A 14,991-nucleotide genomic window follows, 5' to 3' on the forward strand; every position below is an offset into this window, starting at 1 on the left:
CTAAAGGACAGCCTCAAATTTAAGTGGAAACAATTTACTCTGCACATCACAGTGGGAATTCCTGAAGGGTTGCTCGACTGTTATTAATACATTCACTCACAAGATATTACAAGATTTAAAGAATAAAATATCGACAGCTGGTATTTTCTGTGATCTGTATGAGGTGGTTGATTTCTTAGATGACGATACTATCTTAGAAAAACTAAAGGTTTGGTGAATCTATGGTTTTACAATTCACTCATCTGAATCATAGTTAACGAACAGAATGCAACGAACTGCGCTGAATAATTCAAACAATGTTAACAAGGTGACAAAATTTTTATTCTATGTCACACCAAGTTCAGATTTTGGTCCACTCCTATTTTTTATATGTAAATTACCTGACATTTAACGTTATTCAAGCTGAATTGGTACTTTTTGCAGACGATGCTAGTCTTATGATAAATCCAACTAGAACAACATAACAAATTGTTGCTGCTGTTTTTCAAAGAATTATTTAGTGGTTCTCTGAAAATGGGCTCTACCTTAATTTTGAGAAAATTCTGTACAACAAATAGTCATAGCAACAACTCACATACTACGTGAGCAGGCGTCAGTAAACTTCGTAGAACGCTTCAGATTTTTGGGTGAACATGATGGTGGAAATGCGGACAGGAAGAAGCACGTTACTGAACCGCTCACGCAATAAAGTTGAGCTACTTTTGTCCTTCGCATAATTGCTAGCCTCGGAAACAAACGAATGAACCTCAAAACGTATTTTCCTCGTTCACACTCAATAATATGTTATGGAATAATAGTCTTGAGGTCAAAGCTCATTTGTCCGTGTTTGCTTTAACAATATATGTGGTTTTGGATGGGGTCCGCCTTTAGCAAAACACGATTTTGTTTTTTATCCCACACATGTTTCATTGCAGCTGCATCATCAGTGGGTTTTCATTTTTGGCTGTTAAACATAAAAAATGTTTTTTATTGTTTGTATACATGTAAATATTAGTTTTTAAAATCTTAATAACAGATTTTTGAAGAACTCGTAAAATCATATATTCATACCTTTTTACCACATGGTGTGGTTTTCCTGAAGTATTATGCTTTTATAATGCCTGTTTTCCTTCATAGTTTGTCATCTTAAACCATACACAGCTTAATGCAGAGAAATTATTTAAGCAAATATGACGATTGGGAAACTGTTATAGCTATGCCTGAAATTAATTAATTATATATATATATATATATATATATATATATATATATATGTATGTGTGTGTGTGTGTGTGTGTGTGTGTGTGTGTGTGGGTGGGTGTGTGTGATGTGTTTCGATACACACTAGGGGTATTTGTCAGGGTGCGTCAGAACCTTGTTCTCCGATGTCATGCTTGCATTGAGGTCGATTGCCGTCAGGTTAGCCCATTTTGTAAGATACAGTACAATCTCGATAAAAAGTACACAGTAACATGATTTTATTCATATTATCTACGTAAGCTGGCTTCTCAGACCTCAGATTCCATATCTCAAATTGTTCAGTGGAGTATTTTTACGTAAAATTATTGCACCCTTTTGCGAAAAAAAAACCTGTATATGGTGTTTATCCGTAGTCATCTTGTAGGTACTACATCAAGAGTGATATATTGTAATTGTACATTCACAGTATACTGAGTGATGGTGTAGTGATGTTACAAACTTTCAGGGATGGTGGAGGAAGATAAATGTAACGATCTGAGATAAGAGGCCTCGGTCTGAGCCAAAAGTTATAAGCGAAAACTGTTCTGATACCTTTGACAGTGGAGATTTTCTGCTGCAAGCTCTTTGTTTTCTGTGTTTTGTAGGTACTATGGACTAAAAAAAGGGATTTCTAGTAAGCAATAGATCTGAAATGCATACCGTAAGAGCTATGATCACTTGTTCATTAGAAGAAATATGTTCCGCAATAGCGAAGATGAACTTAAGGTATGCACTTTAGAGCCCATGATTACTGGACTTTTTTTCTTGTTTTGGTCCAACCTCCACCTTTCAAAATGTGGAAGGCAAAGAGGCTCCAGTAGACAATATTTGTGTCGCAATATCGAAGATGAAGAAATGCGCCAAGATCTTAAGATATGCATTGTAGAGCCCACTTATACGAGTAGTACAGTTTCTTGTTTCCAATAATCAATCGTGTCTTATCCCCGAATACCGACCGTTCCTCCTGGGAGGACTTGAATGTATGCTGATAAAATAAATAATCCTACACAATTTAAGAAAAATAGTGATGTGCATACCACAACACTAGAAGAAATATATGACATTTATTTCCCTTTATTAACGCTGTCAGTGGCTCCGAGGACAATACACATCAACGAAAACTTTTAATCGTTAGTCTAATAGATGTAAGATAGTGCGATAGACGCAAGATGGCAAAGCAAGTTTTAAATACCAGCCAAAATAATTTCTTCTCCATAACTCCTATTCAGTAACCGTGCTTTCTTTAGAAACTGACAAAGTTGTAGTTTGAGTGTTGGTGCATCAGTAAGACAGACAAATAAGAGGTTCATTACTGATAAATTTAGGCCAGTATGCCATTCAGTAACTTGTAACTGGCCAGCATGTAGCTATCCACTTGTATGCACTTTAGAGCCCATGATTACTGGACTTTTTTTTTGTTTTGGTTCATACCTCCACCTTTCAAAATGTGGAAGGCAAAGAGGCTACAGCAGAAAATATTTGTGTAGCAAATCCAGCAAACTGAGTCGTTCTACACAATTTCGATAAAGACTCATTCAGATGATCTATGAAACAAGTAAATAACTAAGTACCACCAGAACTAATTCTATTAGGTCATAGTCATCATTACTTAATCAGATTGGCTCTACAGGTACTCAAATAATTCTTGTATTGTCTGTCATATTCAGACTACGATGTAAAAAAGGCACCATCTGTCTGAAACATTGATCTGAGCTAAGAGAGGGCCTGATGACCCTAATCAGATCACGTTAAATAAATAAACAATAAGTTACGTAACAATATACGCTCTTACTGTATTTGTTGGGCTGATTTCCGGACCACGGTGCTACGGAAGAAGTTTCTGACGTACACATATTAGATTCATGGGTGTAGCTTGTCGCTCTCTCTTTTAGTTCAGCTAACAACTGTACAATTCGTGCGGTCCCAGTCTCCGGGAGCACAGGAAACCGCCAACCTCTCACTCCTTACCTAAAGGTGAACACACAGCCGCCTGACAATGCCTCTAACTCCCACTGCCTCATCTGAATAGTTTTACATCTAAACACGGTCCAATTACATTAATGTGGAATGACCACTCAACAGATGCCGGCCGGAGTAGCCGAGCGGTTAAAGGCGCTACAGTCTGGAACCGCACGACCGCTACGGTCGCAGGTTCGAATCCTGCCTCGGGCATGGATGTGTGTGATGTCCTTAGGTTAGTTAGGTTTAAGTAGTCCTAAGTTCTAGGGGACTTATGACCACAGCAGTTGAGTCCCAAAGTGCTCAGAGCCATTTTGAACCACTCACCAGATGACAGGTGACAGCACTAGCGGCGGAGGGTATATAAATTAAGCGTTTCGTAGGGGACGCGGAAAACAATGCAGTCGATCTCGTAATGTGGAAACGGAGCAATTATTTTGACGTTCAAAAGGGCATGACCACTAGCTTTCGGGACATGGCTAACTTTTGTGAAATATCCGTGTGCCGCCATGGTAAAAGTATATCAAGCATGGAAACTGGCGCTATCCAAAACCGGCGCTATGGCAATTATTGTGCACCACGCGGCATAAATGATAGGGGTGAATGACGGCTGCGGAGATGTATACTGGCGCACAGACACGGAGCGGTTGAGCAGTTGACTGCCCAGATGAACCAAGCGGCTACCAGTAGCGTCTCCTCCACGACCGTTCAGCTGGCCTCTGCAGCACACGCTTGGTTCATGCACCGATGCTGGTTGCTGTTGATCGGCGACGAAGGCTGGAATTTGCATGCAAATGCGGTAACGGCACGTCGACTGACTTGCGACGGTAGGTCTTTTCCCGACGAATCACGCTCCATCGAACAATTGGCTGTAGTCATGTATGCCCTGCTACAATCTTGAAATGGGTCCAGACCGGCGGCAGGAGGTTTGTGATCTCGAGAATGTCTTCGTGGGATTCCCTGGGGTTATCTCGTCATTATAAAAGGCACAATGGTCCAACTCAATTAGGCATCTATACTTGGGGACACCGTGCAGCCCTATATGCATTTTTTTTAATCTTCGGCACGATGGCATCTACCAACAGGAATATGCAACGTGAAACACAACTTGTAGTGTACGTGCGTGGTTCAGTGAGCATGAGGATGAGTTTGCCATTCACGCTGGCCTCCAAACTCTTCGAAGTTAAACCCAATCGAGATTCCGTGGCACCAACTCGACTGAGCTTTTCTGGCCACGGATTCTCAGCTGAGAAGCCTAGAGCAACTGTCAATGGCAATGGAGTCGGGCCGGTCTTTGTGGCCGCGCGGTTCTAGGCGCTTCAGTCCGGAACCGCGCTGCTGCTACGGTCGCAGATTCTAATCGTGCGTCGGGCATAGATGTGTGTGATGTCCATAGGTTAGTTAGGTATAAGTAGTTCTAAGTCTAGGGGACTGATGACCTCAGATGTTAAGTCCCATAGTACTCAGAGCCATTTGAACCATCTGCAGTCGGCATGGTTCCACATTGCCGTCAGTATCTTCCAAGACCTCACTGACTCTCCTCCTGCACGTCTGCGCCGACAGGTGATCATGTCAATGTTACTGGACCGACTATGATGAGGACAGAACGTCCTGTCTTCACATGATTCATGAGAGAAAGAGGAGGAGGAGACGGTTGACGAACAAACTGTAGTCAGTCTCTTGCTCATTTGTTTGCTGGTGTTCGTGGAGACAATATGAAACCTCCACAATGATGATTATGTGTTTTACTTTGCGTATAAAACCCATAACAGCATTATATCGTCGATCTTCGGTATCTCCAGTTTCTTGCCTGCACCGGCGGTAATGCGAACTGAGATTGGTGAAGCATGGAGAAGGAAACTGGCAGAGCCCTCAGAAGGACACCACCGAAGAATTTACCTTCAGCGACTTCGGAGAATCAAGGAAAACATAAATCTGGATTTCCTGTCCGCAATTGGAACTGCTTCCCTCCCGAATACAAGTCCAGTGTCTTACCACAGCAGCATTTCGCCCGATACTGAATGAGAAGGTCGACATTACGAAGAAGAACAGCGCCGCATTCTCGACGGAACAACATCGTTTAGAACATTATTTTAAAGTGGATACTGTGACACATAGTTTAAACCCAGGAAAGTTTGAAATCTATGCATCTCATAAATAATACACAGCTGTTATTGAGAGTAGGAACTTTTATGATGTCAATGCCTGATATTAAAAACAGATTAATAGCTGCACAGGAACTTGAATGAGCTGGATAAAAGACAGACTATAGTAAGGACTAATATTTCCAGATTTTATTTACCCTGTAAAGGACAAATTGTCAGCTGGACAAAGAAAACGGGATTTCATTTTTGTTCAAATGGTTCAAATTGCTCTGGGCAATATGGCACTCAACACCTAAGGTCATCAGTCCCCTAGAGCTTAGAACTATTTAAACTAACTAAGGACACCACACACATCCATGCCCGAGGCAGGATTCGAACCTGCGACCGTAGCGGTCGAACGGTTCCAGACTAAAGCGCCTAGAATCCCTCGGCCACACCGGCCGGCTTTCATTTTTGTACCCGGGACAAAATGGAAACAAATTTTTAGTGATTTAGAGGTATTTATTACACAGGGTGAGTCACCTAACATTACCGCTGGATATATTTCGTAAACCACATCAAATACTGACGAATCGATTCCACAGACCGAACGTGAGGAGAGGGGCTAGTGTAATTGGTTAATACAAACCATAAAAAAATTCACGGAAGTATGTTCTTTAACACAAACCTAGGTATTTTTAAACGAACCCCGTTAGTTTTGTTAGCACATCTGAACATATAAACAAATGCGTAATCAGTGCCGTTTGTTGCATTGTAAAATGTTAATTACATCCGGAGATATTGTAATCCAAAGTTGACGCTTGAGTACCACTCCTCCGCTGTTCGATCGTGTGTATCGGAGAGCACCGAATTACATAGGGATCCAAAGGGAACGGTGATGGACCTTGGGTACGGAAGAGACCGGAACGGCACATTACGTCCACATGCTAACACCTTTTTATTGGCCTTTTTCACTGGCGCACATGTACATTACCATGAGGGGTGAGGTACACGTACACACGTGGTTTCCGTTTTCAATTACGGAGTGGAATAGAGTGTGTCCCGACATGTCAGGCCAATAGATGTTCAATGTGGTGGCCATCATTTGCTGCATACAATTGCAATCTCTGGCGTAATGAATGTCGTAAACGCCGCAGTACATCTGGTGTAATGTCGCCGCAGGCTGCCACAATACGTTGTTTCATATCCTCTGGGGTTGTAAGCACATCACGGTACACATCCTCCTTTAATGTACCCCACAGAAAGAAGTCCAGAGGTGTACGATCAGGAGAACGGGCTGGCCAATTTATGCGTCCTCCACGTCCTATGAAACGCCCGTCGAACATCCTGTCAAGGGTCAGCCTAGTGTTAATTGCGGAATGTGCAGGTGCACCATCATGCTGATACCACATACGTCGACGCGTTTCCAGTGGGACATTTTCGAGCAACGTTGGCAGATCATTCTGTAGAAACGCGATGTATGTTGCAGCTGTTTGGGCCCCTGCAATGAAGTGAGGACCAACGAGGTGGTCGCCAATGATTCCGCACCATGCATTTACAGTCCACGGTCGCTGTCGCTCTGCCTGTCTGAGCCAGTGAGGATTGTCCACGGACCAGTAATGCATGTTCCGTAGATTCACTGCCCCGTGGTTTGTGAAACCCGCTTCATCGGTAAACAGGTAGAACCGCAACGCATTCTCTGTTAATGCCCATTGACAGAATTGCACTAGATGATTAAAGTCATCACCATGTAATTGCTGATGTAGCGACACATGAAACGGGTGAAAGCGGTGACGATGCCCGTGTTTGTTACAACACGCAACTGAACGTCGGAGGTTTCAAGCGTCAACTTTAGGTTACAATATCTCCGGATGTAATTACATTTTACAATGCAACAAACGGCACTAATTACGTATTTGTTTATATGTTCAGATGTGCTAACAAAACTAACGCGGTACCATTTTAAAAAACGTAGGTTCGTGGTAAAAAACATACTTCCGTGCATTTTTGTATGGTTTGTATTAAACAATTACACTAGCCCCTCTCCTCACGTTCGGTCTGTGGAATCGGTTCGTCAGTATTTGATGTGGTTTACAAGATATATCCAGCGGTAACGTTAGGTGACCCACCCTGTATTGTTTTGAAGAATGTACACGTTTTAACATGCTTTTGTTTCAGTTTACATATTTCAAAAAAATCAATGCAGTTGCAATCATAGTTGAATATGGTCATGATAGATGATAAACAAATAAAAGAATGTAAAACAAACAGACAGAGGCAAACAGAGATGCGCGGTGCCGCGCGAGAGGTGGGAATCGCTGAATATAGGCCCCGCCCGGCAGTATCATAGACTGATAACCGAGCTGGTCACATCTTCAAGAGGTAAGTGCGTAGGTAATAGGTACTCACTAGCTGTAGAGCGAAAGATTTCGCAATAATTTTCGTTTATCGAAAAAGGTTGAAATACAAAACAAACCTGTCCCGGCGGGCATTTAAAATTATGCCAGGAAATATGGGATGTCTGGCACCACTACTAAGGACGAACGGTAGGTGCATTAGAAAAAAATTCCATTTATTTTACTGCTCAATGTATTACTCGTGGATAATTGTGCACTCAGGGGACAAATAGAAGTTTACACTACCGGAACTTTAAATGAAATAGATTATAGCAGAACTGAAATTTAGCGTAACTGTTGAAGTTATCTGTCAGCTTCATAACTTTCAGTACTGAATTATTTCGCATATTCTTAAATCGTAAGCAGTCTGCGAAATGTATTCTGTACAGAGCTATGGATATTTGAATAAATTTCCTTGACCATGCTTAGTAGAAAGTTTGTAAGATGCTCTTTGAAAGGACTGAGTTACGCGAGCCAATCACAGTCGAAAGCGGCACGTGGCGGATAGAGAACATCTTGGTTTGAATGGACAAAGCACGTCCGTAGTGGCTGTTACTCGAGAGATGCGGATGTGGTAAGATGCTTTATGCTTCTGTAAGATTTGAGTACAACTGAAATCTGAGCCTGTTGTTCATTTCACTCACAGATTTTGAAAGATTAATGTGTGCTGACTTTCTGGTTTATGCTGCAGGGTTTGTTATGGTGATTTTCACAGTATTTTTCGAACTTTAGTGCGTTTTGTTATTTTTTATGTTACGCTTGTGTAAAGTAGGTAAGACAAAATCGTGTTTCCATCAATCCCTCCGATAATTACGGCACTTAAACTCATCACATACCCTTTTAATGAGATTTTTCTACAATGTTTTCACAGTTAGGCACATTAGCTCAAGTTGTTCGCATACTGAAGTTTTTGTACCCTGTGATTTATGCACAAAGGTTGTGTGTGCCATAGAAGCTTAACTGTATCTCTGCACCAACTGTATCTTGCCGTACTCAGATACTCTATCGTTGGAACGCCATTATTTTTCTACTTCTGACAATCTTAATTCCGAGTTGTACTTTGCACCTGATGTCAAGTTATTACAAGTAAAGTGCATTTTATCTTCAGCAAAGATAGTCATACTCCTGAATTGTGTCTATGCTCAATATTGCATCATTCAGTAAGTATGATGACTGAAACGCTTAGCCGGCCGCGGTGGCCGTGCGGTCTAGGCGCTGCAGTCCGGAACCGCGGGACTGCTACGGTCGCAGGTTCGAATCCTGCCTCGGGCATGGATGTGTGTGATGTCCTTAGGTTAGTTAGGTTTAAGTAGTTCTAAGTTCTAGGGGACTGATGACCTAAGATGTTAAGTCCCATAGTGCTCAGAGCCAGCCTGAAACGCTTAGTTTTTCGATGGATGCTTTTCTAGAACAGAATATATGTCAGTTTCTGCCATTGTTGAAAGAGTTGAAAATCATCATCTTACATAAAGAGTGACTACTTTGTATTGCGTTCGTAGGAGATGTTAAAACGGCCTCAGCAATCCCTTTGCATCCTGTTGAAGTATGAACAAAGTTGTTTACGCAATACTTCTGCACATTTACGTGTTTGTCAGGTTAACGTAAATCATTTAACTACAGAAAATGCCTATTATAAATTCGTTACACGAAATAACTCTTTCCTTTTCGTGGTCGTATTTGTTTAACGGTGCATTTATACCGTGATATGTAAATTCATGATCCTTAAAGGCGTACTCAGAACGCGTTATTACATAAATTTATGGGTCTTTGTATGTGAGAGGCATTTCAATCAGTGCCTATATAGAATATACATTTGCTTGTAAAGCGTTTCACAAACACGACAGGGAGCTTACAAATGTCTGAAATTAGTAGAAATATTTGAACCACGCTACAGAGTCATTAGAAAATTGTCGTAATACTTATGACTAATGTCTGTGAACGCAAAGAATACTGATTTTTCATAATTCACCATTTTTTTTAAAAAAAAGAGTAGCAGATAAACAGGGAAAACACGAAACTTGGAGGTACTCATATTTTTGATATGTTTGGATGACCTTACATTATAAAATTACTCAACGTTTCAGGAAAGCTGCCAGAAGACTCTGAAAAATATAGCTTTCCATTATCGGCACTGTAAAAGTTTTTGACTGTACCTACAAATCCTAATTGTCATATGACTTTGCCCTCAAGTACGTAAATAGTACGGAGAAAATTTCATTCTTTGTCACTTTTACTTGCGAATGAGTAGGGAATGTAGGTAAGGAGACAAAAATAAATTCTAACGTTCGTTTTTCGTAGTGTTAATATGCCTCATAGTCTCGATTCTGAACTATTGCTACTAAAAGAAGAAGCCGTACTCTGTGAACGCAGCAACAAAACAGAGTGCAGAAAACTGACAAAGGATGCGGACTCCTTTAAGCGAATACGAAGGAAAGAACAGTGCTTTTAAGAAGATATAAAAAAGGGCATTTAGTGTGTTTTAGATCCGATGGAACAAGACATTTATTAGTAAAACAAAATTTTGTTTTCTTGAGACACAGAGGTAATCTGCAATGATATGAATGGTATTGAATCTGTTAAGAGACAGAGAAACTTCCGTAATAATATGAAGAGTATTGAATTCGTAGAGACAAGGATCTTAAACTGTCATAAGTAGCAAAAGCTAAGAACCAAAGAAATGATCTATATTTTAAATGCTGGTATATGAGAGTATTATGTTAACTAAATAAGTGAACGTTAAGTAAATAAGTGTTTCATTTTTAGCTGAAACAAAGTCTTCAACAATGCGAAGTTTCCTCGAATACTTTCATCCACAACACTTTCTGATTATCAGATATTCAAAATATCTGCAAAAAAGCATGTAAAATTGGTAAGACCGAACATTCAGTAAAATGTTTCTAATAACATTATTTTTTCAGATACACATCATAACCAACAGTGTACTTGGGGTTGGCTTGGTAGTTGGGCAAAAGTAATAAAATTCGGTAAATCGTAGGCATTTAAAAATATTTATTCATCTTGGTTATTAACTAACAACAATAGTCTGCGAGGGTTCTGGCAAAAACTGATTAAGATTTTAGTTTCAAATTCATTTTGTGCTTCTAGAATCCTCTTTCTATGCACATACATCATACAGAGGCCGACAAGACGGCTTTCCGTGATTGTCGAACGTCAGTAATTATTGACTCTTCGTGATGTACTGAACGATCTTTCGATAGTACATATTGAACAGGGCTGGGTAAGTGAAAAGCAGAGCACTTGTTTTATGGCTGGGTAAAGGATTTGTGTTTCTTTGACTAGCGTAACAGTCTTCATTTCCTTCAGTTCGCTCTGTGCTCCTTGTTCCCACATATTATACCGCAGTTCAGCCTCAACAAGAAAAGCACTTACATTATAATACTACAAGAGGAATCTAGTTTTCTCAAAAAGTCTTGATACGACATTTGAAGCATTACGTGAGGGTACAATGTAAGAATTGAGTACGCATGTAAATTACTCTCGGATAAACATTGCTCTAGAGACATAATTAAAGAATTTAGGTAGGGAGTCATTGAAGATCTCTTCCAAAATTCGCTAGCATTCTGTGTCTGAGTATTTTCACTATGTGTCTGCCGATTTCTGATCCGTGACACTCTAAAACCAATAGCATGGTCATTAGCGATTGTCTCTGCTACGGCTACTAAACTCTCGCTTTGAACAAAGGCACTTTCACGATGTTTTATCGAAGTGTCAGTTATTCTTCTGATATGTTTTGCACACTGAAGCATGTCCATACTTTTTCGCTGCAGGGCATTTATTGTTGGTTGCAACAGTGCAGAATATTTTGCTATAACGCCAACAATAAATTCCGAATTTGTAGCAGCGAAGTTCTACTGGAAAGCAAATTTTCTGCTTGCACTGTTACAGCCTTTTGACAGCGTCAAAAGCGCCATGGCTATATGGACATAATTCTCTTTAAAAGGATCATCTGGTTTCACAGAACATTGGAATATTTGCGACTCTCGAAAGATATTTATTATTTCTTATATTGGGGTAACTGCAATTCATATTTCCGATAAATGGTGTAAATCACGCACAGCTAAATTCAGTTTGTAGTTAGCACAGTGAAAAAACAATGCTTTTTTTCATATTACTCTTGTATAATTTTCTGAACACCACCATCCTTTCCTGACATAGTTGAACATCCATCTTACCCTTGTCCAGCGCAATTTTCGCGACCCAGGCCTGTGCTGACTGCAAAACTGTCGCTGACAGAGGCTATAGATTTCGCATACATGGTAGTCATTTCACAAAACCAAAAAACTTCATTAACCACCATGATATGTCATAGCTCTCGTCTGCTAAGATACTACAGGCAAGTGCTTTCTTTACGTCAGCAATGACATTTCCGCCTAAATTTATTATTTCATTCTGAAATTTTGGTGAAGTGTATGTGGCATTTTTGGACAGTCTTCTGTGTGTTCTTTCATAAGTTGGTCATCAGATCGAATTTTACATTTTATGAGGTTTTCAAAAACTCATTAAGTTGTTCTTTGCCCCTTAGAGGTAGGTCACGAGTACAAAAGAACATCACAGACCAAATTATTGATCCTACGACTAGCTTGCTGTCTCCTCTTCCTTTTTAGTGGGTAGAAATCAACTGTACGTCAACTGACACATTTTCAACAAAACATTTCACAGCTGTAGCTGAGGACTTGTGGCTTTGAGATGCTGCGAGAGTTTTACAAATTCATGCATGTCTTTATAGCGAATGAAAGGCTTCGCCATAAACGAACCTTACATATTTGTTAATTTCTGGGACTATGCCAGCCAAGGAACATATTCCGCCAACCAACTGTACTTAAAATGTCTTTTTAATTGTGCAGTGTTCTTGGCAAAGTCATAATTCGGTGGTGGAAGCCAACAGTTTTTTAATTTCAGGTTTTTGAGACGTCATGACGACGAACGACCTAGCCATTGACGCACGTCGTTATGAGAGTGTATTTGATTCTGAGCACCAGATCCAGATGGCAGCATAGGTTCGCTTGACACAGATGTAGCGGAAACAGGAACCGGTGCGGCGGTGCTATCACTGGCTTCATCTGCAGCTTCACCTCTTCTCCATCCTCATCGCTTTCGACATTACTGTTTTTTTCCTGTTTGCTTCCTCTTCTTACACTGTTTCGCAACAAAATATTAGGTAGATATAATTAACTGAAACTTTCTTCAGTCTAAATAACGATTTTACCATTTATCTTCGAAATAGAATCATCAAATATAACACCAAAAGAATTTAACAAATAACCGTATGAAATTTTTAAATAATCAAGTAATGTAGGCAACAGAAATAGTGTAGGTAATGAAAGTATGGCAAGTATGAGTTGGATACAAGGTACTGGAAGTAAAGCAAAGTATTCGGAAACAAATACTTTAAAAAAAATATCTGGTAAGTAAAAATGGTGAAGTAAAAATGAATTACATAACAAACATTTGATGATGACAGCATGTGCTTGTTACTAGCTTTACGCCCCGCAACACCTCCCGTGTTATTCGACTTCCCGTGGGAATGAGATATCTTCTCGCAGTAAAAAGTAGCCTTTGTGTTATTCTGCTGTATAAGCTACAATACTAAAATTCATTAAAATACGTTCAGTATTCAGCTATTTTCATAAAATTTCGCGTCTATGATATCAACACGGTTAGATATACAAATTACGGTTACAAGAAATTTTGTTGCTGACAGAAAGTTAACAGACATTTAATTCAGAGTCGTTCACTTTACTGAGGTCTGCTTACAAAACTTCATAAGCAAGTATAATACCTACTCACCCACTTTCCTCTAAATAACCTAAGGCAGACAAAAGCGAAAAACTAAAATTATTTTACATAACTAAGGAAAACATTACAGGAATTACATTAATATAAATATGTATATATCTGTGCCATGCTAAAAGAGTTCCTTATATTCATTTCAGGTAGCCAGCTCACTGAAATTTAATTGAAATTCCTTTCAAATGAATAGTTGTATCTCTATTTACTCGCAAGCAATATCACTAATAATATATAACTTGAGAAACAATGGCAATTGATGGAGGTTACTTTGTCGATGCACTTCAAATTTTGATAACTTACGAGACGAGCGTGGAGAGGAAAAGGCTGTGTGCGGAGGTGCACATCGATAACGCATCATCGATAATGCATTATTTCGTACGGTAATTTTGAATGTTATACGTTAACACATATATTCCTTGTTACGAATTTTGCTAAACAAATAATTTTTACATATTTTTAAATCGGGATGGAGGGTGGAGCAAGAGTCCTACCTTGCCCAACTGTGGGTACGCCCATGATCATAAGATGGGTATTTACGATTAACTGCGATCGATGAGCAAAGAATGCAGAAAAAATATGAAGCAGACGATTTTGTGTTAACTTATATTATACCTACGTTGACACGTGTCGAAGTGTATAGATGTATCGTAGTATATAAATAATTTGTCAAAACTTTACTGGCGTATAGAATACGCTGAAGCAACGAAAAGAAGCGAACCAAAGGAAACATAATTCTGTCGGAGCGAAAGAAAAACAGTAAGTTCCTCTTTAAAAGACTCTGACAGAAAAGTGGGGAACCAGCTGCCACAATCCTCATGCCGCATTCTTTTACCAGAAACTTAGGCATGCGATCATGATTACGCTTTTTTGTCATGAAGGATAGTAGTAGGAGCAAAAGAGAGAGGATATATTTGTGGTCAGTGAGAGACAGTGGCAGTAAAAGGAAACAAGAGATTGATGGAGACGGAAGCAGTGAGAGCAAAAGAGAGAGAAGCGACAGTGGAAATGAAAAATACAGATTAGAGGAAATCAGGCTTGGGCGGATTGGGACTCCTCCGACGAGCTTTAACACGTAGTGTAGAGATGGGCGCATTTTGGACCAAAATTTTTAACGCGTAGGTACAGGTGAAGTAATAAGTGGGACCCCCTGAAATTTTGAGCTGCCGAGGCATGGTGCAGACAATAACAGTGGGAATGAAAGACAAAAGGAGACATTAGTGAGAGAGGAGACAGGTAGTGGGATATACCGTAAATAATGGGAGAAAAAAGAGTCAGTTGAAGAGAGACCTAAATGTAGACAGAGGCAGGAGAAGCGAGATGCTGAGTATGAGGGATTACCTACAAAGCGAGACCGGCTAGAAGGATTTAGAGCGTTCTGTGTAAAGAGCAGGAATATGTTCGTATGCCAAAATTTTCTGTCAGAGTCCTTTGAAGGGGCACATTTTGCATTTTTTGTGATCCGACAAGACTACTTTTCCGCTGGTTGGTATATGAACAAAAATATCTCTTTCGAATATGTCTAT

The sequence above is a fragment of the Schistocerca piceifrons genome, chromosome 2 (genome assembly GCF_021461385.2).
Source record: "Schistocerca piceifrons isolate TAMUIC-IGC-003096 chromosome 2, iqSchPice1.1, whole genome shotgun sequence".
Classification (NCBI taxonomy): domain Eukaryota; kingdom Metazoa; phylum Arthropoda; class Insecta; order Orthoptera; family Acrididae; genus Schistocerca; species Schistocerca piceifrons.